Raw genomic sequence first — 26,579 nt, 5'->3', positions numbered from 1 at the left:
CCTTGCTATAGACGTGACGAGCCTCCGCTATGTTGCAATGGAGAACAGGTTCAGTACGGAGCTGCCGAGAAAATTCAGCTGGAAAGCTCGTTGCAGAAAAGCATCGGTATCTGTGTCCAGCGGCAAAGCGTCCTTCGTGGGTGCTGAAGAATCGATTTCACAGGCTGCGGGTCCAGGCGATTTAGAGTGTTAAAGGTCCCAGCGAAAACGAAACGGCGCTGGTCCTTTTACACGCACGCACGCAACCAAATGCAAAGGACGCTGTAGTCGGCAGGATTTGAACCTGCGCGGGGAGACCCCAACAGATTTCAAGTCCGTCACCTTAACCACTCGGCCACGACTACAGCGAGCGCCGTGGCCGCTGCCTTCTTGCTACAATCGAACAGGGAGTGCGAGGCGGCGGCGGCAGCGGAGGCAACTTTTTTCAAGTTCGCTCTCCGTTTAAGAAACCTTTTACGCCATACGTGCAAGCACACACACACACACCTCAGAGGACTTAAGGGTGGCTTCAAGTTGGAATGATAAAGTCTCCCCGTTCGGACATGAAAACAGAACGTTCTTAGACAGAAAGCAATCAACAACGGAGACATGTGGACGACGATTTTAGTCACTGCACTTTGAATAGCATTTTTGCTCCAGTTACAGGAGATGCACCAATGGCCCTTGACCTACGCTCTTACCAATGCCTTGAACATTCAAACAAAACAGCCCTCAAGTCCTGCGGTTTAATATAACGCTGTTACGTGTCGAGGCAGTATTTGACTCTGTCCTACCGTTGAGACACGGGGCGTATATGGAAACGAACACATGCTACGGATCGTCTCTAATCGGTCCCTACAGTTGGAAGGCTCCTTGAAGCGTGCACCCCCATCATTCATCTTTGCGCATCTGTGAAAGGTAGACTCTTGAGCAATGTTTGAGCCAGCTCTAAGGCAACTAGTGCTATTGGATAGAGACCTCTGGAAGATCCTAAGAGTCTCTTAACACCACTTCCAGCAGCAAGCTTAATTGTTCGCTGGAGGTCTCCCACCCAGGTACTGACCAGGCAAAGAATCACCACTACATTGAATGAGGAAGTTAATCCTGAAATCCAATTACATATCTCAAGGTAAGACAAATCCATAAGAACATGTCTTAGTATTACTTCGTTTATCCTATTCCATAATGTCATTATATATAATACCATACAACAGTACGATCCTTACTAACTGCATGCGTTAAAATTGCACATCAGCACATAGCAGGGGGCACATAGCCGCGATGTATTATCAATGTTAAATTTCAACCATAATATCGACAACATTAATAAACGCATACGTTGAGAAAATATCGAACCCAGCATATTTTCCGGTTATATACCACAATGCATTGCTAGTATTCGTTGGTCACCATTTTGGACACGTTTTTCAAACGTAGAAGTATATCCGCAAATATCTCAGCAATCCTCTTTTGACGAGTAAGTATGAACAATAATAATACTATCTGAATACACACAGATCTTTCTTAATATTATTTTGATTAAAATAGTACGTGAATAAGCAAAAAATGGTACATAAAAATAGTGTGAATGGGGAAGATGGCACAAAATCGTTTTGCCATTTCTCTATTCTTATTCTATGTTGTACTTTCAAACTTTAGGTACTCTTTAATTAGGACAGACTTTATTGCTCAACTGCTATGATGCAAGCCAAATTTTATACATTTATTTCAGCTTTGAGCTTTCAGCTTTGTCCAACCTTGAACTCACCGGCCGTGGTTAACACGTGTTGGATTTTAACGGGCTCTGTGTGTTCGATGTACATAAGCCACTGAATGCTGGGTGTAGAAAATCGTTTTTGCTGGTGGTGGTAATTGTCATGGGGTAGCAACGCTATCGTCTCTTCCTGTAAAAACATAAGTCTGAACATGGCCATGCAGACACTAGCGATGGTCACAAACTGAAAGGGGTCGATGCACACAACGCAGGCGGCCCCTGACTCAGTCACGCGTGTCTGTCTGGTCATATTCATGACCTTGTCCCAAAACCTGACACAGCCTTCTCTTAGAATTGCCACATCCAACTGGCAGTAACGTTTCAACTCTCTCTGTAAGTTAAACACACTTCCCTTGCATTCTTCATACCAAACCAAAAACTCGGCTTTCTCCCTCTGCAGCATGTAGTTAACGCCGTAAAGTTCTGGCGGCGGCATCGGGCTGACATAATTTTGGTTTTCTGAAGTGTTCATCAAGTGTGGAAAATGACCCTTACCCCCGGGGAACCCCATGGCGGCCGACAGTTTGCTTAATTTCATAGGTAGAAAGTTTAAAGAATCGATAAATCTGATGTTCAGAGCTTTTACGGTCATACACATTATCTTACCACCCTGATTAATTAGTTCAACGTCCATCTTTTCATCTTACAACTGTCTGATTACTAGGTAATTGTCATATCCCTTGCCATTGTGCGATATGAATGTATGGTTTTTGAAACGTCTATCGATAAATTTACACACAAAATCCTTTAGACAAGTTTCACCATAAAATTCCCAGCTTCGTTTATTGTTAATATGAAGGGCATGGATGTAATTTGGTATGTGTGTCCCCGTTTCTTGCATGCATTCAAAGTCGAAAAAAATGTACTTGTTTGAAATTTTGGGGTTGTCCAAAGGCAGTATGTAGCACAAATGTGTGTCAGGGGTGTCGATCACGTTGTTACAATGCGAGCACAGTTTCTCTTTACATTTGTGACTAGAGAGGTTATAAACCTCACATTTCTCACAAAAGACCCTGCGCTCACACTTACTAACACCCGTCGCTGCATTCCGAAAGTGTCTCGCCAAACATTGAGAGCTACGACAAAAGACCTTACAGGCCGGACAATTCTGAATTTCTGCATCAATTTCGCAACACTGGGGATCTAAACAGGTTTTACAAGTTTTAACACAGGCGTGTGCGTTCTTGTGGCTATACGCCGCATGGTAGTTAGTGCAAAAATATGCCGCCCCCACAAAAGCTTTAAAATTTAAAACCCCATAAAAATGCTCTTCATGCAGTAGAACAAAAAGTATTTTAGAATTAGGTGGTGTGGGCCCCGTTGTAAAATATTTCCAATCACCCTGGTCATGGTACAAAATTTTAATGACCACCTTTAAATGTTTTTCAAAAGCAGTAATGTCTGACAAACTAATTTTCTGATTCTCTGAAAAACCCAACTCTTTGTGCATTCGTTTAGCGCCCTGTAACATTTCCCCATTGGTACAACCTTCATTCAACAAACCGTACACACTCCCAGTGAAACACAGATTACCGCCCGTGTAATGTAAGTCGATAAGGTGCGCTTTTTTCTGAGCAATTACCCAGAACGGATTTAAATCTTCGACGGGCACCCCCCTGCATATTCCTAACTATCGTCACCACTAATCGGAGGCTGTCATCGGTGAGAATTTCTGTGTGGCTCTGTAAGAGGTCTGAGATGTGGCTTAAAAAATCAGCAGCATTTAATTCTCCGGGTTGTCTCCTGCGTGAGAACAAGGGTTTGTTAAAACCACCCGCAGTCAAACGCAGCTGTACAAAATCATTCGCCCCGATGTTTGGAGAAAGTTCATCCAATATTCTCTGGACTGCACCATGCACATGTTTAGTCATTTATCCCGGTGGGTCTTCGCCAGTGCACCATGAAATAGCATTATCAGGTAACGAAATCCAGAGGTTAGATCAGCATCTTCTTTAGAAAAAAACGTCTAAGAGTCTAGCGGCGTAAACCTGGATCAGTTTTGGAAACACTGAATGTACACTTGCTAAAGCGGCTCTTAGATTCTCTAAACCCCGCTTTTTATCCACCTCATTAGTGCCCACCTTTGATACTAACTGTGCAATATACCGCACTGAGTCTCCCACATCACCAAACACCAAGTCTTTAGGCGTGTTATTATTTCTCTCCGAAGGCTTGACACGTTTGGTTTTGATCAGCGTCTTAACAGCCGTCTCCGATGCAGTCACCACCTTAGGGTCCGACGTTTCCACCACACTTTTTTCACCGCTCGTCGATACAGCTGCTGTGTGAATAACGCCAATGCTCCATATCTCAAAATCAGAAAACTACACTGTGATAAAAATAAAAGACTTTTCAACACAACAATCAATTAAATCTAAATGGTCAAAATCAGAAAACTATGATAACTATGATAAAAACGCCACATATGTGGCACATCCTTACACAAAGGGCTGCGGGTGAATGGAAAAAGTTACCCGGACATGTTGTTACACCGGTTTCCTTTAAGACTGTGGTGGTGCTACTGGGTTAAGCGGCATGGTTAACGGCATACAGACCCCTGGCACAGACCACTTGTGCCAGGGGTCTGTATGCCATTCCCAAAATCCACCTGCTGGATTTTGGGAACTTCAGGACGAGTGGGAATTTTCTCCTATCTGTCAATTCTGTTTTGTTTTGGAGACTCTTGGCTGCCTATGTTGTACAGTGCAGCGTGAAGGAAACATTTTCCAAAACTGTGTCAACTCAAAATTTGTAAGAAAACCTCTCTAGCTGCTTTAACTCTCTTCATTTTTGTCATTTAATGTGACACTCGATGTATAACTGGAGCCTCACATATGCAAATGGTGAGGCTCCAGTTCGACACCACTTTACAGTATCTGACAAAAGCATGGCAGATTGTGCCATGACCGGCAGATAACTTCTGCTTATTTTTACCATATTAAACATTGGAAATCCAACCACTTGCATTTGTGACACTTGATTTTGGCTCCACCTAAGACACTCTTAAATCTTCAAACACTTTTCTCTTCTCCCGCAACACTCTTGTCTGTCGGCACTATGTGGCAGCGTTGCATGACAACCCATCTCACCACGGAAAGGAACCTAACAGCTTTGGTAAGAGAGGAGAAAAGGACCTGGCCCGTACGGGGCTCGAACCCGTGACCTTGGCGTTATTAGCACCACGCTCTAACCAGCTGAGCTAACCGGCCTCACGACAGTAATCCTCTCTGTGCTGCAAAAAATCGATCTCAGGGAATTTCTTTTGCCCTCCTTTGAATAGAAAGCCGTGTAATTCAGTGTACGGGCTTTCTCGTGCATTTTCATGGTTCTTGTAACCCAAATCCTACACTGGCCTGAATTGCCCCCCCATTTCACAGCATTTTTCAGCTGATTTAAAATGTACCTAAAGGAGAAGCATTATTGAAGACCATCAATTACCAAAAGCTTTTGTCAAAGGTTTTGGTGGTCATTTTTAATGACCACAGAGCGCTGTGATCTCGGTTTTACATCTCATCCAAAAGACAGCGCCCTCTTACAACACAGCATCTCCGTCACTATACTGGGGCATTGGGACCCGCACAGACCTCAGGGTGAGCGCCCCCCCCCGCCGGCACCATTAACACCGCTTCCAGCTGAAAGCTTTGTTTTTTCCTGTAGCTCACCCTCATCCGGGTACTGACCTGGCTCACACCTGCTTAGCTTCAGTGGGTTTTTTGAGTTGCGAGTTGCAAGGGGATGCAAGTGATGGAGCCGCTTGCTGCAAAAGCCACTGCATTGGCCGGGAATCGAACCCGAGCCTCCCGCATGGCAGGCGAGAATTCTACCACTGAACCACCAATGCTTAGTGCCTGGGACTTCAAAAAAGACGCTTTTTTGGTGCTCTGTGCAAAACGCGTCGACATCTGCTTCCAGCTGCAAAATGCCATTCACGGACGCTGAAGAATTTATTTCCAAGGCAGCGGGTACAAGCGATTGGGTGTTTTAAAACCACCAGAAACAGCAAAGAGGCGCGCTTCTTTGCTTGCGCCGGAACACACCAACTGGAGGCGGACAACGTAGTCGGCAGGATTCGAGCTTGCGCGGGGAGACCCCAACGGATTTCTAGTCCATCGCCTTAACCACTCGGCCACGACTACAGCAAGCCCCGCTGCCGCTGCGTTCTTGCTACAATCTTACCTGGATCGCGAGGCGCCGGCGGAAGCCTATTTCAAAGTCGTTCTCCGTTTCAAAAAAACATTTCCACAATACAAGCCTTGCAGACAGACACGCCTCAGAGGACTTAAGGGTGGCTTCATGTCGGAATGATAAAGTCTCCCCGTCCGGACATGAAAATGCCACTTTGTTACACACAAAAAAAGAATCAACAACAGAGAAATGCCCACAAGCATTTGAAAGCCGCACCACGTCGCACTTGAAATAGCTCTTACATTAGTGGTAGATGCAGGAATCGCCTTTTTATTTACGCTCTTACCAACGCGATGGAAAGCAAAACAAAGCAAAGCAGAGCAAAACAAAACGAACAAACGAAAACCCTCACGTCCCGCACTCGCATATAACGCCGTTACGTGCCCAAGCGGTATTGTACGTCATCGTAGCACTGCACCCCGGGGCGTACGGTATAAGGGAACAAGCACACGCCATGAATCGCCTCGAATCACTCCCTACAGCTGTAAGGCGCCTTGAAGCGTGCACCCCCAACGTTCTTCTTTGCGCATCTGTGAAAGGTAAACTCTTGCGCAAACTCTGAACCAGCTCTAAGGAAACTAATCCGATTAGACGTTACTTTGACTCATCCTTTAAGGGACCCTTGTTAATTGGAGAAATCAATGATTTCGAATGAATTCTGTATGCGTTAAAAGACAGCTATACACAGAAAACATGCAGGACACTGCTCATGATGTTTCCCGAGCCGAAACACAGTGCGTTTTTCCAAGCCATTTGACAAAGCCCGCCCACTGAAAACTGCAGCAGATCGTGTAAAGGCGTTCAACTTTGTAACTACTGCACGCACAGGAAGCAGAATCAATTCCTCTTTTCAAACTGTCAAAGGTTTGCTGCAGGACATCGCACAATCTCTTTTGAACGGGGACAAACGATTTCTTATGGGGCGCAGTAAGTACAGACGTTTATAAAGCTCCACTCATGCCGACGATGCAGCATGAAGAAGCGCAACCTAACGTTTGACAGACAAAAGCCGGGCGCCGCTACGAGCAATATGAAATCAAACTGACAGCACACGACGTTTCGCGCTGACTCAAAAGTGATCTCGACAGACGCTGTTCTCTGCATAACGCTGAAAGAGCTAAAGAGCGTTTCTGTTGAGACGTAACCCAGTGGGCAAAAGACGTATAATATACGTCTATTAAACGCATACCTTAGACGTCTAAATGTGGTCTACAATTCGTCTAGAATGAAATTCTAATGTACGTCTAAAGTTATACGTCTATGTTTAGACGTTCATTATACATAAATGGTTGGAGTTCTATTATACGGATAAATTTAGAGGACTATTATACATATATGGTTGGAGTTCCGGATAACTTTAGAGGTCTATTATACGGATAACTTTAGAGGACTATTATACGTATATGGTTAGAGGTCTATTATACGTATAACTTTAGAGGTCTATTATACGTATATGGTTAGAGGTCTATTATACGTATAAGTTTAGAGGTCTATTATACGTATATGGTTAGAGGTCTATTATACGGATAACTTTAGAGGTCTATTATACGTATATGGTTAGAGGTCTATTATACGCATAACTTTAGAGGTCTATTATACGTATATGGTTAGAGGTCTTTTATACGGATAATTTTAGAGGTCTATTATACGTATATGGGTAGAGGTCTATTATACATCAAAGATAGATTTTATAGGTGTAGAAACAAGTAAACCAAGCCAATGATTAGGTTTAGAAATTTATTCTGAAAATACACATTCACACCTGAAACATATGTATTTCAAATTATACATTGTATACAATCAATCAACAATCAACATATGGGCAATAATCATAAAAAACACAACTAGTCTTAAACTTCACCTACAAATTCTGGTAACATGGCAATATACAGTATAGTAATGACAAACACAAAACTAATTACATTAACACACTAACTCAAAACCACATTTTGATTCAAATATACATTTTAAAATGTACAACTTCTATATTTCCAAGAAAAAAAAATATTACAATGGAAGTTAAGACGATTTTTGTCCACTATTTGCAAACCCTGTCTAATTGTCCTGTTAGAACCAAAAACCTATTATTTTCAGAGTCCAGATCTCCTGGCCCCCTGCCTTGCATATGCATTCTTCAAGTAACACATTGTGTGCTCCTTTATTTCTTTTTCTGTTGATGTAGGGTGGGACTTCAGCACCGCAGCTAGGAGAAAATTATATAATATTACTTCCCAAATAAATGATGATTAATATCTTCTTTAGTATAATCTAAAAAATGAACGGTTTACTAAGCTCAAAGCTGAAATCAATGTATAAAATTTGGCTTGCATCATAGCAGTTGAGCAATAAAGTCTATCCTAATTAAAGAGTACCCAAAGTTTGAAAGTACAACATAGAATAAGAATAAGAGAAATGGCAAAACGATTTTGTGTCATCTTCCCCATTCACACTATTTTATGTGCCATTTTTTTGCTTATTCACATACTATTTTAATCAAAATAATATTAAGAAAGATCTGTATGTATTCAGATAGTATTATTATTGTTCATACTTACTCGTCAAAAGAGGATTGCTGAGATATTTGCGGATATACTTCTACGTTTGAAAAACGTGTCCAAAATGGTGACCAACGAATACTAGCAATGCATTGTGGTATATAACCGGAAAATATGCTGGGTTCGATATTTTCTCAACGTATGCGTTTATTAATGTTGTCGATATTATGGTTGAAATTTAACATTGATAATACATCGCGGCTATGTGCCCCCTGCTATGAGCTGATGTGCAATTTTAACGCATGCAGTTAGTAAGGATCGGTCACTGTTGTATGGTATTATATATAATTACATTATGGAATAGGATGGGGACAGGCCTGGCATCACGGGGGGAGGGGGGAATGTCGCCCCTTCAGTTTTGGGCAAAAAGTTTTACCTAACTTAATTTGCGCCCTAAAAAAATAGTTGTACTTTGTCAATGGTCAGACAACACTAAATGACACGAACAGTCACTCAGTCTGTTTGATGGGCAGGAGGGCTATCCGTCCAGGAACTGCACATATTATTGAGTGTCAACATTACGATCCTGTTTGCTCAGGTGGACCGATTCCTTGCAGTAGTTCCTTGCAGTAACGATTTAATACTTAAAATTGTTATATAACTAGGACTAGTTATAGCAGTCTGTGCTTTCTGTTGGTTTTACAACATTTTTTTCTTAACGATTCAGAACGTCCATGTAGCTGCAAAAATGAACGCTTATGGTACTTTTTGCTCCAGGCAATACAAACCGTGAGAGTGACGAAAAATGTGAAACTGAACTTCATCGCAAATACCAGATTGCTAGTCGTTATCTTCTATCATGAAGCACTAATCAATGGCATAGCTGCGAGATTTCATTTGGGTAGCTGCACCGAACAGCTCCGTTTCAACCGAAATATCACTCCCCCCTCAGAATTTCAGACGCCCCCCTACAGATTTTTCCTCGGGCACCGCACACTGATGGGGGACGGGGTGTCCAGGAAATGGTATCAACTTTTGTCAAGAAAATAAAAATAGAAACTCTATAGGCACTCAAACATTTTACTGTTTTTTTTCAGGCAGGTGGCAAGACCCCTCAGCAAAACCCTTGTATGCTAAGCTGTGGGCATTGATTCGTCGAATATACGTATATTTACGGCGAAATTACGGCTATACGTATATATACGTCGCCTCGACGTATAATCAACGTCGAATTGCAACCGTAAAATCGACGACATGAATAAACGCATATATAACGTCGAAAACACATCTAACACAGTGCCTGAGGCTTTTTACTGTATGTATCGTGTGTGCCGCAACTAGGAGTATACGGCACTCTGCACAGTGTACGAAGTAAATTATTTTCGCAGTAATTAATTTATTATATTTACTATATTTATTATACACATGTAAATTAATTGCTGCGAAAATAATTTACTTCGTACACTGTGCAGAGTGCCGTATACTCCTAGTTGCGGCACACACGATACATACAGTAAAAAGCCTCATGCACTGTGTTAGATGTGTTTTCGACGTTATATATGCGTTTGTTAATGTCGTCAATTTTACGGTTGCAATTCGACGTTGATTATACGTCGAGGCGACGTATATATACGTATAGCCGTAATTTCGCCGTAAATATACGTATATTCGACGAATCAATGCCCACTGGGAACAAGCTCGCTTCTTTCTACCATGATGTCACCATGACCAAATCTGTCTTTAAACACCTTGCTCAGTCTCTAACGAGACTGTCAAAAATAGCTTTCGCTGATTGTATTGCAAACCGGCGGAAGCGGGGTATTGGGAAAAGTTTTCAACTAGCAATAATCCCGCCTCGGCTAAACCTCACAGGCTACGATACTGCCACTGCGCAAAGCTGACGGTTGCCAGGCAACCGCGGGGATCCTATGGAAATCGTTATCAATCGTCTCATGGCATGTCGTTGCTGTAACGCTTCATATTTGTCGTCTTCTTCTAGCTTGAGGTTTTGAAGAATTTCATGACAGACAAGGGCTCCGTTGGGAACAAAGAAACCCGTTGATTCTTTTCAGCAGCAGAAATACAACCCTTTAAATACAAGATGACAGAACAATGACGAAGGGCATGCCGGGAGGAACTCATGCACTACAGAGGAAAGGGGGTGGGCACGTACAGTTCACATTCAAGCCACAAGTACTCTTCTCGGATGTTGCACAAACAAATCCTAACGTCTTGAAAGCATTGAGGCATGTTTGTGTCCCACTTCCCGTGGCTGCAGGATGACTGACACGAACGGACAAACACAATCTGTGGCGTTTAGCGTGACATAGTCTTGCAGGCATCGTGCTGTCTCACTGCAATACTATACCGCTGGAGGAAACAGTCCATCTGGCCATGAAACTCATTTGAACGTCTAGCTACAGCAACTAACAATATCATGATTTATTCAGGATGTGTGGAATCAGCACGTCCCGGAGACAGCTTCCGAAATCTTGAGCATTCTCTGGTGGTAGGGGCGTTCAAGATGGCGCTCAGGTGGGAGGTAAAGTTTAGTGGTTGAGGATTTTTTTTGAGTTTTTCATGACCTGAATGTTAATTTTTGCTTTTTTTGACTACAGAAAAATAAGGACTTAACACTACTTGTTTAAACTTCAGTTATAATTGAAAGAAAAAAAAACTATTTTTTTTAGGTTTAAGAATTTCGATATGAGTAACACTGGGAAAAGAAAAGAGAGTGCTGGGTCTTCGAAGGAGAACTCTAAGATACCTCAATCGTATATGTATAGCACTACAAGAAAATTGATGGCAACTAAAGGGAAAAGTGAAGCAGCTGGAGGGGACGTGGAAAGAGTGCTGGAGATGCGCTCGTACGCGAGCGCTCGCAGCCCAAGTGAGACTCAGCTGCCAGAGGAAGAGCCGGAGTCCCTGCCCAGCACACCTGTGAAAACCCCGGCAGCCAAGAGAGGAAGGGGCAACCTGACGCTGGAGGAGCTCCAGACCAACATCTTCAACATGATGGCACAGAGCATGGGTGAGCTGAAGGAAATGACTTGATCTAATACAGTCGCAATCGAAAGTCTTAAAAAGTCCATGGACTGTGTGTTTAAAGAGGTTGAAGACTTAAAGAGTGAAGTAAAAGTTCTTAAACAAGTAAATACCAAACAAGAAAAGCATATTAAAGAACTTGAATTGAAAGTGAACGATGTAGATAGATACCGTCGATGATGGAATTTAAAATTATTTGGAGTTAAAGAGGAACGTGATAAGGACCTTGTTGCAACAGTGAAGGGTATCTGTAAAAGGACCCTGCCGGACCAGGAGGACGTAATATCGGCCATTGACTTTGTTCACAAGCTCGGGAGAGCGAACATGTCTGGGCAAGTGCTCCCCAGATCGATTATAATACAGTTCACCAAGAGGACGGCGAGGGACATGCTGTGGCAAGCGGCGAGGGGGAATGAGTATTTGAATGGGAACAAACTGAGGTTTGCAGAGGACCTGTCTGCTGCGGACAGGAGTACCAGGAACCAGCTGTGGCCCCAGGTTGAAGCTGCCAGAAGAGAGGGGAGGAGAGCCTACTTTGTGGGAGCGAGGGCCTTTGTGGACGGGAAGGAGATTTGCTCCCAGTGACTGCTCAGTTAATGATTATGTTTGGTTTTATTTGTTATACCAGTATATACTAGTGTTTCTTTAGTGTTAGTTTGGAATGGTGTAGTTAAGTGTTAAGGACTGTTATAGTTCTGGTTCTTTGAAAAACTCAATAGTTTAGACAGTCTTAGAGTTAGTTATTTGCTTTTGTGTATGTCTTTTTCATGAATGCCAGAGGTACTCGAAATGTTGTTAAAAGAAAAACTGTGTGCTGAGTTTTATTTTTTACAGGAAACGCATGCATGTTGAAACTAAAGTTTATAAATAATTGAGAAATATTAAAGCAAGGAAAATATGATACATGTAAAATATACAATTTGATCACATAATTACTTAATTACCTCTGGTAGTTAAATGCTTTTTTCTGCTGCATTTTTTTTCTCTTGTACATGACTCTGATCCTCTTGTTGTATTTGTATTTGTAAATTCTATGTTTAATAAAATTTTTTTTAAAAAAAGCATTCTCTGGTGGTGTCCTGCAGACTTCCTGTGGGCATGCGTTGGTGGTATAGTGGTGAGCATAGCTGCCTTCCAAGCAGTTGACCCGGGTTCGATTCCCGGCCAACGCAGTGGTAAATGTTTTCAAATGCTATCATGAGCCTTGGATTGTGACTAGCAAAGCGAAGCCTTTTGAAAGAGCTAAAGCACTGAAAAACGGAATTGAGGGAGAATCTTACAGGGGATTCTGAGTGGTGTCTGCATACACGCAGTCCAATATGGGTGCTGAAAGCTTGAGCTACTCTCAATGTCATGCTGGCTTTCCCTGGAGTAAATCTGTTACATTGAAAGAATGCTTCTCGCAGGTTCAAAAAGGGACCCTTGTTAATTGGAGAAATCAATGATTTCAAATGAATTCTGTATGCGTTAAAAGACAGCTATACACAGAAAACATGCAGGACACTGCTCATGCGTGTGGAGTTCAGCCGAAACACAGTGCGTTTTTTCAAGCCATCTGACAAAGCCCGCCCACTGAAAACTGCAGCAGATCGTGTAAAGACGTTCAACTTTGTAACTACTGCACGCACAGGAAGCAGAATAAATTCCTCTTTTCAAACTGTCAAAGGTTTGCTTTACGAACGCCGCAGGACATCGCACAATCTCTTTTGAACAGGGACAAACGATTTCTTATGGGGCGCAGTAAGTACTGTTACTGTCACTGCTCGATACCGACGTTGGCCTACTATACCATGTTCAGCCACCGCTAGAAAATGTACGGCTCTAGCACCGGAGCAAGCAACAGGAGGGCCGACGTCAAACAGGCACATGTGTCAGACATGGAGAGCGACGAGAATGAGATTTGAACCCATGACTGCAGAGCACAATGAATTAGCAGTCCATCACCTTAACCACTCAGCCACCTTGTCGACGAAACTGGGCTGTCCGGACATGGGTTGGCGCGCTCCAGATGATCTTTTTCTTTTTTTTCCCTCGTACTCGAGGGTCATTTTCCTGTTCCACATGTGATTTCAACATTTTCCTTGGGAGATGTCAAGCCAGCAAGCCACTGCTGTGGTTCAGTGGCCAGTGTGGAGTTCAGTGGCCCTGTTGTACACAGAAAGCATATTGAGCTCCTTGGACATGAAAAGTTCCAGATAAGAGCCATTTGTCATCCTTTCTCTTGGTGTCGATGTTGCTATTGTATGTAAAGGTGGCAACTTGCTCAGCAAGCAGGCGGAGCACACACCGAATGCAGATGTGTCTGAGTGGTGTGTCCAAGTGGCTGCAAAAGAACAGCACTCCTGGGGCGCCGTGGCTTAGTTGGTTAAAGCGCCTGCCTAGTAAACAGAATATCCTGGGTTCGAATCCCAGCGGTGCCTTCTTTGTTGTGTCTTCTCGAACAGAACTGGTCATTACAGACAACCGCCTACGGCTAGACTTAATTAAATGCAAGTATTCATTTCCTGTCTTTAACGCGACTTGTTTTTCTTAAAATGGATGCAACTTGCAAAACATGAAATACAAGCCTTGCTAATCAGCGCTAGCGGCTGGCAAAAAAAAAAAGAAGTCAGCAATGTTTTTTTCTTTAACCTTAACCCTGCTAATGGAGAAGAGTTAAATGACCGAGTCAATGCAGCTTAAACGATGCGCAAGTCGGGTTCTTAGCTGAAAGGGTGGTAAATCACACTCACCCCAGTCCTTAATCTTTTAAAGAGGATACAAAATTGAACCTAGTCGCCACATCACATACATCCTGTTCAATGATAAAAAGGTAACATCTATCCTCGCTCCAGAGTAAATCTCACGTTGAGGGCATCTTTTTTTTCACTTTACCGTGAGTCGGGCTCGGCTGCACAGAGGAGAGAGCAGACCAATGAGGTCACAGGGACAGGGGAGTCACACGCTGGCGGTTTGAATACGCGGAAGATCACTGAGGGATCCACAGTATGTGGACCCTCCGTTCGCCATCAGTCCGCACTCCGGACTCTGAATCCTGCCATCCGAGTTAAGATCTCAGCGGAACCTGAGGTGCAGTTCCTTCTTAAAACGTAATCTGGTGAGCATTTCTAGAATCGCACTTGTATAGATGCAGCCTTTAATGTGTTGCTAGGTTAAAATTGATGACTTCTTGTATTTCAGTAGGCAACTGCCCTCTTGATTTTGGATTTAATCTCTTTATTACAGGGGCGCTTTTATGAAGACAGAGTCATGTTCAGGTACTTTGTTTGATGGAGGAAGCTTATTTCGGACTCTGTGATCTGCTCACCTGGAAAGGTCTGCTGTACTACTACAAGAGAGAAGTAGAGTCTGGAAGAAGGGACAATTTTATGATGCTTTGGAAGATAATGTTTTTTTTTTCTTATACTGAAAATGAAAAGTAGTTGTTTCTATATGGACTCAGTCTTTGGAATTTGTATATTTATATATTTCAGTGAACCCTCAGCCATTCCTTCTGTATTGTAATTCAATTTCTCTTTTAAAATTCCTTCCCCACTTCTAGGACCTGCAGTTGCTGAACTCCACAATGGCTTCTATTGGAAAGTCTGTGACTGAGACCAAGTAAGTGTTCTCTTTTTTATGAAACCATTATTTATTTTGGAGCAATGAGCAATTCTTATATAAATGCAATAAAATCATTATGCTCAAACTATGAGAGAGAATTTTAAGGATAATTTAAGAAATCAGTCTTAGCTTGTTTCTATACACAGATGGTATTATTTATTTTCAAAGGAAACCCGCGAGGATTCCCCTGGTGTGCAAGATGTGCCTGAATACTTTTGATCAGCTTCCTGCTCACTTCAAGAGAGCGTGTATGAAGCATGCCACGGCAGAAGAGATCGGGATGGCCTCTCAACAGACGAGGGAGGACATGATGAATCACCTGAAGAACGGGGTCATTGTGGATTACCACAGATAAGAGATCAAAGGACACTTTGTGGGCTTGAAATACAAAGAAAATCTTGTTCTATGGTACAAGATAAATACAAAACTTAAGCTTTTATTTTAATTAGATTTATTTATAAAGCATAAGCAATCATTTATTACATTAATATATGTGAAAATAACATTTTAGTATCATACATTTAGTATATTTAGTTCCTAATGCTGAAAGAAATGATCATAGAACATGACATCTAACCTTACCTGCGGTGTTTTTAATCCCTATTGCTCAATGCACGGTGAAAGCATTGCATACATATGTCTGACAATGAGGAATGGGCCCCTGAGACAGTCATTTGCCTGTTTCACAAATGATCGTATTTTACTAGAGATTCTGTTTGGGATTCAGATGTGCATTCTGACAGCAATCCCTTTCAATAAATGATACGTTCTGGATGAGGTCAAAGGTGTTGGAACACTGTATTTAGGATGTGTTTGCAGTGATTGTGTGTCTTCTGCTTCAACGCAGTGATATATAGACGTGCTCCTGTAATTTATTGGTACAAGCCCAGGGCAGTGAGCAGTCTGAGGATTTATTTCCAGACGGCATAGAGCAGTGAAGCAGTGAAGTAGTGCAACACACTGGATCATTATATTGTTAGAATCTATTCTACTTACATTATTACATTATACACAATTTGAGTTCATTTTAAAAAGTAAAATGTAATGAAAGGAATGCATTTTCATAAGAAAGATAATACCGATATGCATGTGATAATCTTCCTTATATCATGTAGTGTGTCATTTGGACACTTTGTGGGATTGAAATACAAAGAAAACCATGTTATATGGTACAAGATAAATACAAAACTTAAGCTTTTATTTTAATTAGATTTGTTTATAAAGCATAAGCAATCATTTATTACATCGCTTCTTGAATTAAATCTTTTGACAAGAGGTAAGACTTCTATTTTACATTTAAACCCATGTTTAGCTGTGTTTTTTAGATTTAACTGAACCAATTTCTGTGTGTGATAATGTCCTTGAATTCTGACAACATCACACTAAATTACATGATATAAAACAGCTAATGTTTCTAGAGATAGAATGTTTCTAGAATGTTTCTGGGATGCTGGGATGTTTCTGGGATGCTTCTAATTACTTTTTATTACCAGGGACAGTTTAATTCACCTTGTACAGTACTGAAAGACCAAGATGCTTTTTTCTAAAGTTATTTAACATTTTATAGAACTTTGTCTACTATGGCAACATGATGAGCTTGGTGAAACTTGGAAAAATACTGCTTGGACACTTATCTTAAGATAAAGATAGGATAAAGGTTTATCTTTTGCACCTACCTGACCCCCAGGGAAGGCCAATGCTTTCTAAGTTGATGGTTCCCTACAGTAGACTGTACCTTATCTTCAAAGGTAATGTATATTGACCCAAATCAGTTTTGGACTCCAATCTACTGACGAAATGGAGCCTATCCTTTTTTCAGGATTTTAGCATCATACGTTTGGTATATTTAGTCCCTAATGATGAAAGAAATGATCATAGAACATTTGGACACTTTGTGGGCTTGAAATACAAAGAAAATCATGTTCTATGGTACAAGATAAATACAAAACTTAAGCTTTTATTTTAATTCGATTTCTTTATAAAGCATAAGCAATCATTTATTACATCGCTTCTTGAATTAAATCTTTTGACAAGAGGTAAGACTTCTGTTACATTTAAACCCATGTTTAGCTGTGTTTTTTAGATTTAACTGAACCAATTTCTGTGTGTGATAATGTCCTTGAATTCTGACAACATCACACTAAATTACATGATATAAAACAACTAATGTTTCTAGAGATAAAGTTTCTGAGATGCTTCTAATTACTTTTTATTACCAGGGACAGTTTAATTCACCTTGTACAGTACTGTAAGACCAAGATGCTTTTTTTTAAAGTTATTTAACATTTTATAGAACTTTGTCTACTATGGCAACATGATGAGCTTGGTGAAACTTGGAAAAATACTGCTTGGCCACTTATCTTAAGATAAAGATAGGATAAAGGTTTATCTTTTGCACCTACCTGACCCCCAGGGAAGGCCAATGCTTTCTAAGTTGATGGTTCCCTACAGTAGACTGTACTTTAATTTCAAAGGTAATGTATATTGACCCAAATCAGTTTTGGAATCCAGTCTACTGACGAGATGGAGCACATCCTTTTTTCAGGATTTTAGCATCATACGTTTGGTATATTTAGTCCCTAATGCTGGAAAGAAATGATCATAGAACATTTGGACACTTTGTGGGCTTGAAATACAAAGAAAATCATGTTCTATGGTACAAGATAAATACAAAACTTAAGCTTTTATTTTAATTAGATTTGTTTATAAAGCATAAGCAATCATTTATTACATTAATATATGTGAAAATAACATTTTAGCATCATACGTTTAGTATATTTAGTCCCTAATGCTGAAAGAAATGATCATAGAACATGACATCTAACTTTACCTGCGGTGTTTTTAATCCCTATTGCTCAATGCACGGTGAAAGCATTGCATACATGTGTCTGACAATGAGGAATGGGCCCCTGAGACAGTCATTTGCCTGTTTCACAAATGATCGTATTTTACTAGAGATTCTGTTTGGGATTCAGATGTGCATTCGGACAGGAATCCCTTTCAAGAAATGATACGCTCTGGATGAGGTCAAAGGTGCTGGAACACTGTATTTAGGATGTGTTTGAAGTGATTGTGTGTCTCCTGCTTCAACGCAGTGATATATAGATGTGCTCCTGTAATTTATTGGTACAAGCCCAGGGCAGTGAGCAGTCTGAGGATTTATTTCCAGACGGCATAGAGCGGTGAAGCAGTGAAGTAGTGCAACACACTGGATCATTATATTATTAGAATCTATTCTACTTACATTATTACATTATACACAATTTGAGTTCATTTTAAAAAGTAAAATGTAATGAAAGGAATGCATTTTCATAAGAAAGATAATACCGATATGCATGTGATAATCTTCCTTATATCATGTAGTGCGTCATTTGGACACTTTGTGGGATTGAAATACAAAGAAAACCATGTTATATGGTACAAGATAAATACAAAACTTAATCTTTTATTTTAATTAGATTTGTTTATAAAGCATAAGCAATCATTTATTACATCGCTTCTTGAATTAAATCTTTTGACAAGAGGTAAGACTTCTATTTTACATTTAAACCCATGTTTAGCTGTGTTTTTTAGATTTAACTGAACCAATTTCTGTGTGTGATAATGTCCTTGAATTCTGACAACATCACACTAAATTACATGATATAAAACAGCTAATGTTTCTAGAGATAGAATGTTTCTAGAATGTTTCTGGGATGCTGGGATGTTTCTGGGATGCTTCTAATTACTTTTTATTACCAGGGACAGTTTAATTCACCTTGTACAGTACTGAAAGACCAAGATGCTTTTTTCTAAAGTTATTTAACATTTTATAGAACTTTGTCTACTATGGCAACATGATGAGCTTGGTGAAACTTGGAAAAATACTGCTTGGACACTTATCTTAAGATAAAGATAGGATAAAGGTTTATCTTTTGCACCTACCTGACCCCCAGGGAAGGCCAATGCTTTCTAAGTTGATGGTTCCCTACAGTAGACTGTACCTTATCTTCAAAGGTAATGTATATTGACCCAAATCAGTTTTGGACTCCAATCTACTGACGAAATGGAGCCTATCCTTTTTTCAGGATTTTAGCATCATACGTTTGGTATATTTAGTCCCTAATGATGAAAGAAATGATCATAGAACATTTGGACACTTTGTGGGCTTGAAATACAAAGAAAATCATGTTCTATGGTACAAGATAAATACAAAACTTAAGCTTTTATTTTAATTAGATTTATTTATAAAGCATAAGCAATCATTTATTACATTAATATATGTGTGTAGCGGCGAGGCTTATTAATAAGGCAGAATTAAGTGTTCTGAGCCTTCCCAAATGAGGCCCCATTTCTCTGTTCATCTCTGTGGTGCAGCCACAGAGAAACTGTTCTGCAGGGTGATTTAAGGTCCTAGGACAGCTCCCAAAGGGGGATGCACTTAGCTAAGCCTGGCTTTCATGATCAATGGTCATCCATTGGCGCCTATCTGTCTAGGGAGTGCCAGTTGGACATCTGGACTGCATTACTAAGTGTCAGGACTAAGTGACTCATATCTCACCTTGATCAATCAATCAGGGACTGGTAGGGCCGAGTAACCCACGTGGGACTCTGATGCCCATGGAACTTTCAGCCAATCAATGAGCTGAAGTTCCTCCAGGTAAAAACAGGCAACACAGAGAGCCTGTGAGATTCAGTAAGATTCAGAAGGGAGGATTCAGAGGATTCTGTGGACAATTCTAAAGGGAATTCAAAGGAGAATTCCAGGGCAGGACGGCCCAGGAGCAGAAGGCTCCCAAGGGCAGGACATTCTCGCAGCGCGCCTCCTGACCATCCTGAGACTCAGCCCGGACAACCACGGAACGGCCAGTGTGTACGAGTGCCAGAACTTTCCTTTGTTCTAAGAGTCTAGAGCGGAGGTTGCCAGAGAATAACCAGAGGATCCACCCGAGGTTAGCACCAGCAGCAGGCCTTGTGAACAGGTCGGAACTGTGGACAGCTGAATCACTATTCAGAACTAGCTCTTCATCAGAAACGAACCGGTCCTCTTCCTGACTTGCTGGGACCCACAGTCATCTTTTCTCCTGTGCACAAACTTTGCTAGTTAAAGCCCACAGTGAGCATCAGCAGTGCAGCGTCGCAAGCCGCACAGCACAGCCTGGCACGGAGCCAGAGAGCGCGGATTGGACAGCAACAGCCTGCAACTGTTTCTTTGTACCCGCAGGAAGATCTGAATCCCCAAAGATTGGATGAGTATTCAACTTCAATGCATTACAGCTCGAGAATTCAATTGTTATCCCAACCAGTTGATATCAATTTAATTCCTAAGAGTTATGTACTTGTTTGAGTATCTAATGTAGAAGTTATAACCAAGTTCATTAACGAAACGGTCTTAATGAATGATATACTGAACGTATGTCCTCTTGATATGTGTAACACTTCGTAACTGACTGAATATATATCTTTTGTATTCTGATAACCCTCTTGATAAGATCTGTTAGGTTTACATGCATATTTTATGTATTAATAAATGTATCCTCGTGTATTAGTACCTGTGTGTGCGCGTTGTTTGAGTTATGTCACATGGTTGGATTCTAAAGCTATCAAAAGAATCAACTTTGTGATTTACTGCTACAATTAATAATTGTCTCAGTAAATGCCCAAACCCTACAGAACTGGTGCCTTCAGAGACCCCCTACATTTAATTTTGCTATGGCAACATTACATATTTGGCGTCCCTGAACCGGTTTTCTTACATTATTTGGCGTCCCTGGGTGGGCGTGGCAAGACTGAAATGAGTCAACCAAGCGGAATAATTCAATATAAAACGCCGCGGGTTTCATACACAACAATACGGTGTGCTGAAAGCCGAAAGAAAAAAAAGTTCCCCTTGCTCTTTAAGCAGTGCTTGATTGTTTTGTGATCTTTTGCGATCTACCGGGTTGATTGCATACTTGATCTTGTGGTTTTCTGTGGTAAAACTGTGATTTCGTACTTAAAAGTAATACTCTTTAAGTTTAACGATGGTTGCTAAAAGGTCTGAATTCGAGTCGCTATTAAGCACTCTCTCTAGCAGCGACAGGTCTGACCACGATCTCTTCCATATCTCCGTCAGCGGAGAAGCTAGAAGGATAAATCTCCATTCTCTGAGAGAGCTAGCGAAGGACATAGAGAGATTTGACCCCGCAGTGTCAAAGAATAATATCGAGAGTTATATTCAGGACCTCAGGTATACCCTGCAGTATCTGCCAAACGCCACAGAACAGGAGAAAGTGTTTCTGGTCAGGAAAACTACCAGCAGAGCTGTACATGAGTGGATGGCTAGGCAGATGAAAGAAGTCTGTAATGATTTTGAGCAGCTTTGTCAAGCACTTATCGAAGAAAACAGTGCGTTTATTGACCCGACTGCTGCGATAGCCGCCGCTCTTAACATTAAGCACAAGAGAGCAGAGTCCCCTCGCGAATATTACGAGAGACTTAGACGAACTTATTTTGCAGGGCGAAATGATGAGGGTTGCGAAGAGAACACACATTTCAAGGGTTTATTCATTGCGAATCTCCACCCGTCAGTCAGAAAGATGATCTTAATGCATACAGATGCACAGACCATGAAAATGACTGATATTAAGAGATTCGTGCAGAAAGCCTGGGAGTATGATGTCCAAAGTCGCTCTGAGCAAAAAGCTGTTAAAGTGACTGTGTTTGCCGTCAGAGCCAGCAGGGTTAATTCCCCCCTGCTCGAAGGAGCACAGGCTCCTGAGCTGGCTAAGCCCCGTTCCAAAGCATGCACACAGGACCACACCCAGCGTCCTAAGTGCCATGAGAACACCGGGGGAGGGAAAGGGCTAGATAAAGCTGAACAAAAGGATTCAGTAGCCACCCGCCTGGCCAGGCTTGAACAAGCTTTATTAGGACAGGGACAACCGCTCCCCAAGGCTGCCGGAAGCGTGAATGAGCTGATACTCTCCATGAGGAGGCGGAGACCCGCCCCCTCTCCCTCCCTCAGTCTATCTGATTGAGCAGAAGGGTTCCTGCCTGGATGAATTCAGCCACTCCCAAGTGAGTGCTGACTCCACCCCTGAAGTCACAGAGCAGGCAGTAAAACACAGAGGAAAAGCAAGAAGCTTTTACCTCAAGGCTGCCATGGGAGATGTCTTACACAGTGAGACACTGATTGACACTGAGGTTGAAAGGTGTTTGATGTCACACGGCAAGCTCAAACGGGTTGAAAAAGAAAAGGGCATGCGACTCAGAGAGGAACCTTTGGTGGATCACCAGAAAGGCAAAGTGTGGAAACAGGTCAAGGCTCCTAAGCCTTCTGTACAGAAGGAAAGGGGGGCCAAGAGGCAGACTGTGCTCACACAGTGCCCACCGAACACAGAAGCCTATGTGGAGATTCCTTCTGTTCCCTCTGGACAAGAAATAAAAATATTTCCTTGTTCCCCGGATATACAGTGCCTTGCGAAGGTATTCGGCCCCCTTGAACTTTTCAACCTTTTGCCACATTTCAGGCTTCAAACATAAAGATATAAATTTTTTATTTTATGTGAAGAATCACCAACAAGTGGGACACAATTGTGAAGTGGAACAAAATCTATTGGATTTTTGAAACTTTTTTAACTAATAAAAAAATGAAAAGTGGGGCGTGCAAAATTATTCGGCCCCTTTACTTTCAGTGCAGCAAACTCACTCCAGAAGTTCAGCGAGGATCTCTGAATGATCCAATGTTGTCCTAAATGACTGATGGTGATAAATAGAATCCACCTGTGTGTAATCAAGTCTCTGTATAAATGCACCTGCTCTGTGATAGTCTCAAGGTTCTGTTGAAAGCGCAGAGAGCATCATGAAGACCAAGGAACACACCAGGCAGGTCCGTAATACTGTTGTGGAGAAGTTTAAAGCCGGATTTGGATACAAAAAGATTTCCCAAGCTTCAAACATCCCAAGGAGCACTGTGCAAGCGATCATCTTGAAATGGAAGGAGTATCAGACCACTGCAAATCTACCAAGACCTGGCCGTCCCTCTAAACTTTCAGCTCAGACAAGGAGAAGACTGATCAGAGATGCAGCCAAGAGGCCCATGATCACTCTGGATGAACTGCAGAGAACTACAGCTGAGGTGGGAGAGTCTGTCCATAGGACAACAATCAGTCTTACACTGCACAAATCTGGCCTTTATGGAAGAGTGGCAAGAAGAAAGCCATTTCTCAAAGATATCCATAAAAAGTCTCGTCTAAAGTTTGCCACAAGCCACCTGGGAGACACCCCAAACATGTGGAAGAAGGTGCTCTGGTCAGATGAAACCAAAATCGAACTTTTTGCCCACAATGCAAAACGATATGTTTGGCGTAAAAGCAACACAGCTCATCACCCTCAACACACCATCCCCACTGTCAAACATGGTGGTGGCAGCATCATGGTTTGGGCCTGCTTTTCTTCAGCAGGGACAGGGAAGATGGTTAAAATTGAGGGGAAGATGGATGCAGCCAAATACAGGACCATTCTGGATGAAAACCTGTTGGAGTCTGTAAAAGACCTGAAACTGGGACGGAGATTTATCTTCCAACAAGACAATGATCCCAAACATACAGCAAAATCTACAAAGGAATGGTTCACAAATAAACGTATCCAGGTGTTTGAATGGCCAAGTCAAAGTCCAGACCTGAATCCAATCGAGAATCTGTGGAAAGAGCTGAAAACTGCTGTTCACAAACGCTCTCCATCCAACCTCACTGAGCTCGAGCTGTTTTGCAAGGAAGAATGGGCAAGAATTTCAGTCTCTCGATGTGCAAAACTGATAGAGACATACCCCAAGCGACTTGCAGCTGTAATCGCAGCAAAAGGTGGCTCTACAAAGTATTAACGCAAGGGGGCCGAATAATTTTGCACGCCCCACTTTTCATTTTTTTATTAGTTAAAAAAGTTTCAAAAATCCAATAGATTTCGTTCCACTTCACAATTGTGTCCCACTTGTTGGTGATTCTTCACATAAAATAAAAAATTTATATCTTTATGTTTGAAGCCTGAAATGTGGCAAAAGGTTGAAAAGTTCAAGGGGGCCGAATACTTTCGCAAGGCACTGTACAGGGAAGTCGTGTCCCGGCCAAGGTCCCAACAGCCTCCATGCCACAGGAGCGGTGCTCCAAGCAGCCGCCTGATCCACCAGGTAAAGCACACACCTTTTACATCCCTAAAGAGGAGCAGATCTCCCCACCTGGCGATGAAAAGGAGCTTTCCCTGTGCACCCTGGCACCCAAGAGGGGTCAGGAACACCACCCTGCAGTGGTGGAAGGGATCCAGATGGCAGGAGAGCAGGTTGGTGATGTAGCCCTCACCCTTAGCCCTGAGAGGTCCTCTATTAGTAAGGATCTGCTTGAGCAGCTGTCACAGGGCCACCGCCAGGTGCCCCTGGTGCAACATTCACAGGTTAGACAGGAGGTCCAGCTGGACGCTGAGACTACTGCGCTGTGGACACACCTGATCCCAGATGCCGATTCCCTCTGCTGTGACCCAGGGAACCTGCAGTCAGGTAACATTATTTCTCACAACTACCAGGTAGTGAGTGAGACTGACCTGATTGTTCCTGCCTCAACGGCAGGGTTGCCAACACACCCAGTCCCCCAGAAGGGACAGGGAATGAAAGCCGAGCCGGTTTTCTTACAGCCACCAGCTCAGTCTGTCAGTCTGAGTCTGACCAACAGTGGTTCAGCCAGACTGGAGCTGGATGGTCAAGTCACCCGCCTGCCAGTGCAGGACATCGCAAAGAGGGGTGTCAGAATCCCCGCCTGCACTGACATGGGCCTGGTGAGTGATAGTAAGTTCAAAGACAGTGAACTAGCTATCCCAGTGCTGGGGCAGCTCCCTGAACCCCTAGCAAGGGAAGGGGGGAGCGAGCAGGTGTCCTACACCCACGCCCAGCGAACGATTGTAAACATGCCGATAGAGGGATTCCTCAATCAGGAAGTGTGCAGGGTGGACCTGAACAGTGAGAATGGGGTAACAATCCCAGATCACTCAGGTGCTCCAGATGACCACTCAGCCGAGGGTCAGGCATGCTCTACCGCTGCACCACCCCCTGCAGGGTTCCTAGAGCACAGGCATGAACAAATCGAAAAAGCAGATGCCCTGGAAAAGGAGGAGCAGCATCAGCAGCTGCGTCAGATCTCCCCATATTTCCAGGATGTTGGTGCCCAAGATGCCACAGGGCATACTGAGAAAGACACCATGTACACGCTGCGCCAGCTTAGAAAGGCGACAGTCACTCAGAAGGAGATGACTGGGATCAGCCACCCGAAAAGACTTTTGGGAGGACTGATTGCTGCCGCCACTGTTGCACGTTTGCTTTTTTCTGGTAGGTTTGTGTGCTACTGGCACTCTCACCCTGACTGCCCCAAGAAGGCAGGGGTCAGAGATGCCGGAGGGTAGTGACAGACTGTATCGACAGCAGCAAAAGTTGGAAAGCTTAGGGAAAACCCTACAGGCAATTTCCTATGCAACAGGGTTAAACCTTATTCCCCAACCAGTGGACATGATTGTTGGTGTTATACAGTGGGTTTATGCTTGTGTGCAACAGGCCAGAATGTTGACACAAGACCTATTAAGGGAGCTTAGTGCCACTGTAGCTAGTCTAACCACGGCACGATTCCCAACCCACTTGATTCCACTCTTCTCAGTAGAGGAGTATGTGACATTAACCCCATCGCTCATAGCTCACCCAGAAGGCAATCCAAGATTGAATTTGGTTCCAAATCTTGAGATGGGTATGGCCACCAAAGCTATCCATTGGCTGTGTCTAAACGATTCACCAATGAAGGGTGTAAAGCTACTAACGAGCAGAGGGAGGTTAATGAACCCCATGAAGAGCAGGTAGGAAGTAAATGGCTGGTCAGCACACCACATTTAACTGACACTATGACTTGTGACAGGCATGATACAGCTACCACAATGCAGCTACCTAATCAAACAGTTTTCCTGCAAGTTCCCGAGGAGGCCATAGTACAGCATGGTAACTTAACACTGTACGGTCTGGAACCAGACAACATAAGACCAAACTTGAGGTCATGGATGCCTTCAGGTGCCACACTATTGAATTGGATAGAAATCCAAGAAACAGTAAGCCCTGAAGAGGTACAGGTAGTTAGTTTGCTTTAATGGAACAAACCTCCAAACCACCCAAGCAGATACCCAACACAGGTGTTGTGGTTTATCGCGGGGCTGGGAACAGGAACTGTTGTTATTGTAACACTGCTGCTGGGAAGCTGGATCATGACTGACAGTGTACTCTGAATGCTGTACTCTTGCATCAAAATGTAATCTGGGTAGCATGAATGAGTCAAAGGTAGCATGTCAAAAGAAAGGAAGTGATTTCTCCCCAAATATGTACTACAGAGGTATCAGATATTGACAGTGAACTTCCTGATGTGTAATTCCTAGACTTAGATAATGTCTCCTACCGTGTTTATACATACTCCAGATGTTATTCATCCTGTTTGTATCCAACGCTGGTTCCGGTATGAATT

The 26,579-nt window shown here is 42.5% G+C and overlaps 5 non-coding genes across 5 annotated transcripts; 1 reads left to right on the top strand and 4 right to left on the bottom strand.

Moving 5' to 3' along the window:
• Positions 1-262: 262 nt before the first annotated feature.
• Positions 263-344, bottom strand: trnas-uga (transfer RNA serine (anticodon UGA)). The gene has a single exon. It is a non-coding gene; the product is annotated as a tRNA-Ser (tRNA).
• A 4,544-nt stretch (positions 345-4,888) lies between these two features.
• trnai-aau (transfer RNA isoleucine (anticodon AAU)) lies at positions 4,889-4,962 on the bottom strand. Its single transcript has one exon. It is a non-coding gene; the product is annotated as a tRNA-Ile (tRNA).
• A 561-nt stretch (positions 4,963-5,523) lies between these two features.
• Positions 5,524-5,594, bottom strand: trnag-gcc (transfer RNA glycine (anticodon GCC)). Its single transcript has one exon. It is a non-coding gene; the product is annotated as a tRNA-Gly (tRNA).
• A 4,596-nt stretch (positions 5,595-10,190) lies between these two features.
• LOC148633098 (U4 spliceosomal RNA) lies at positions 10,191-10,332 on the bottom strand. The gene has a single exon (XR_015934049.1). It is a non-coding gene; the product is annotated as a U4 spliceosomal RNA (small nuclear RNA).
• A 2,246-nt stretch (positions 10,333-12,578) lies between these two features.
• Positions 12,579-12,650, top strand: trnag-ucc (transfer RNA glycine (anticodon UCC)). The gene has a single exon. It is a non-coding gene; the product is annotated as a tRNA-Gly (tRNA).
• The last annotated feature ends 13,929 nt before the right edge of the window (positions 12,651-26,579 follow it).

Source organism: Lepisosteus platostomus, unplaced genomic scaffold (assembly GCF_059453375.1).
Source record: "Lepisosteus platostomus isolate fLepPlt1 unplaced genomic scaffold, fLepPlt1.hap1 Scaffold_48_H1, whole genome shotgun sequence".
Classification (NCBI taxonomy): Eukaryota; Metazoa; Chordata; class Actinopteri; order Semionotiformes; family Lepisosteidae; genus Lepisosteus; species Lepisosteus platostomus.
The sequence above is the reverse complement of the archived record's forward strand: the minus strand, read 5'-3'. Positions and strand labels throughout refer to the sequence as shown.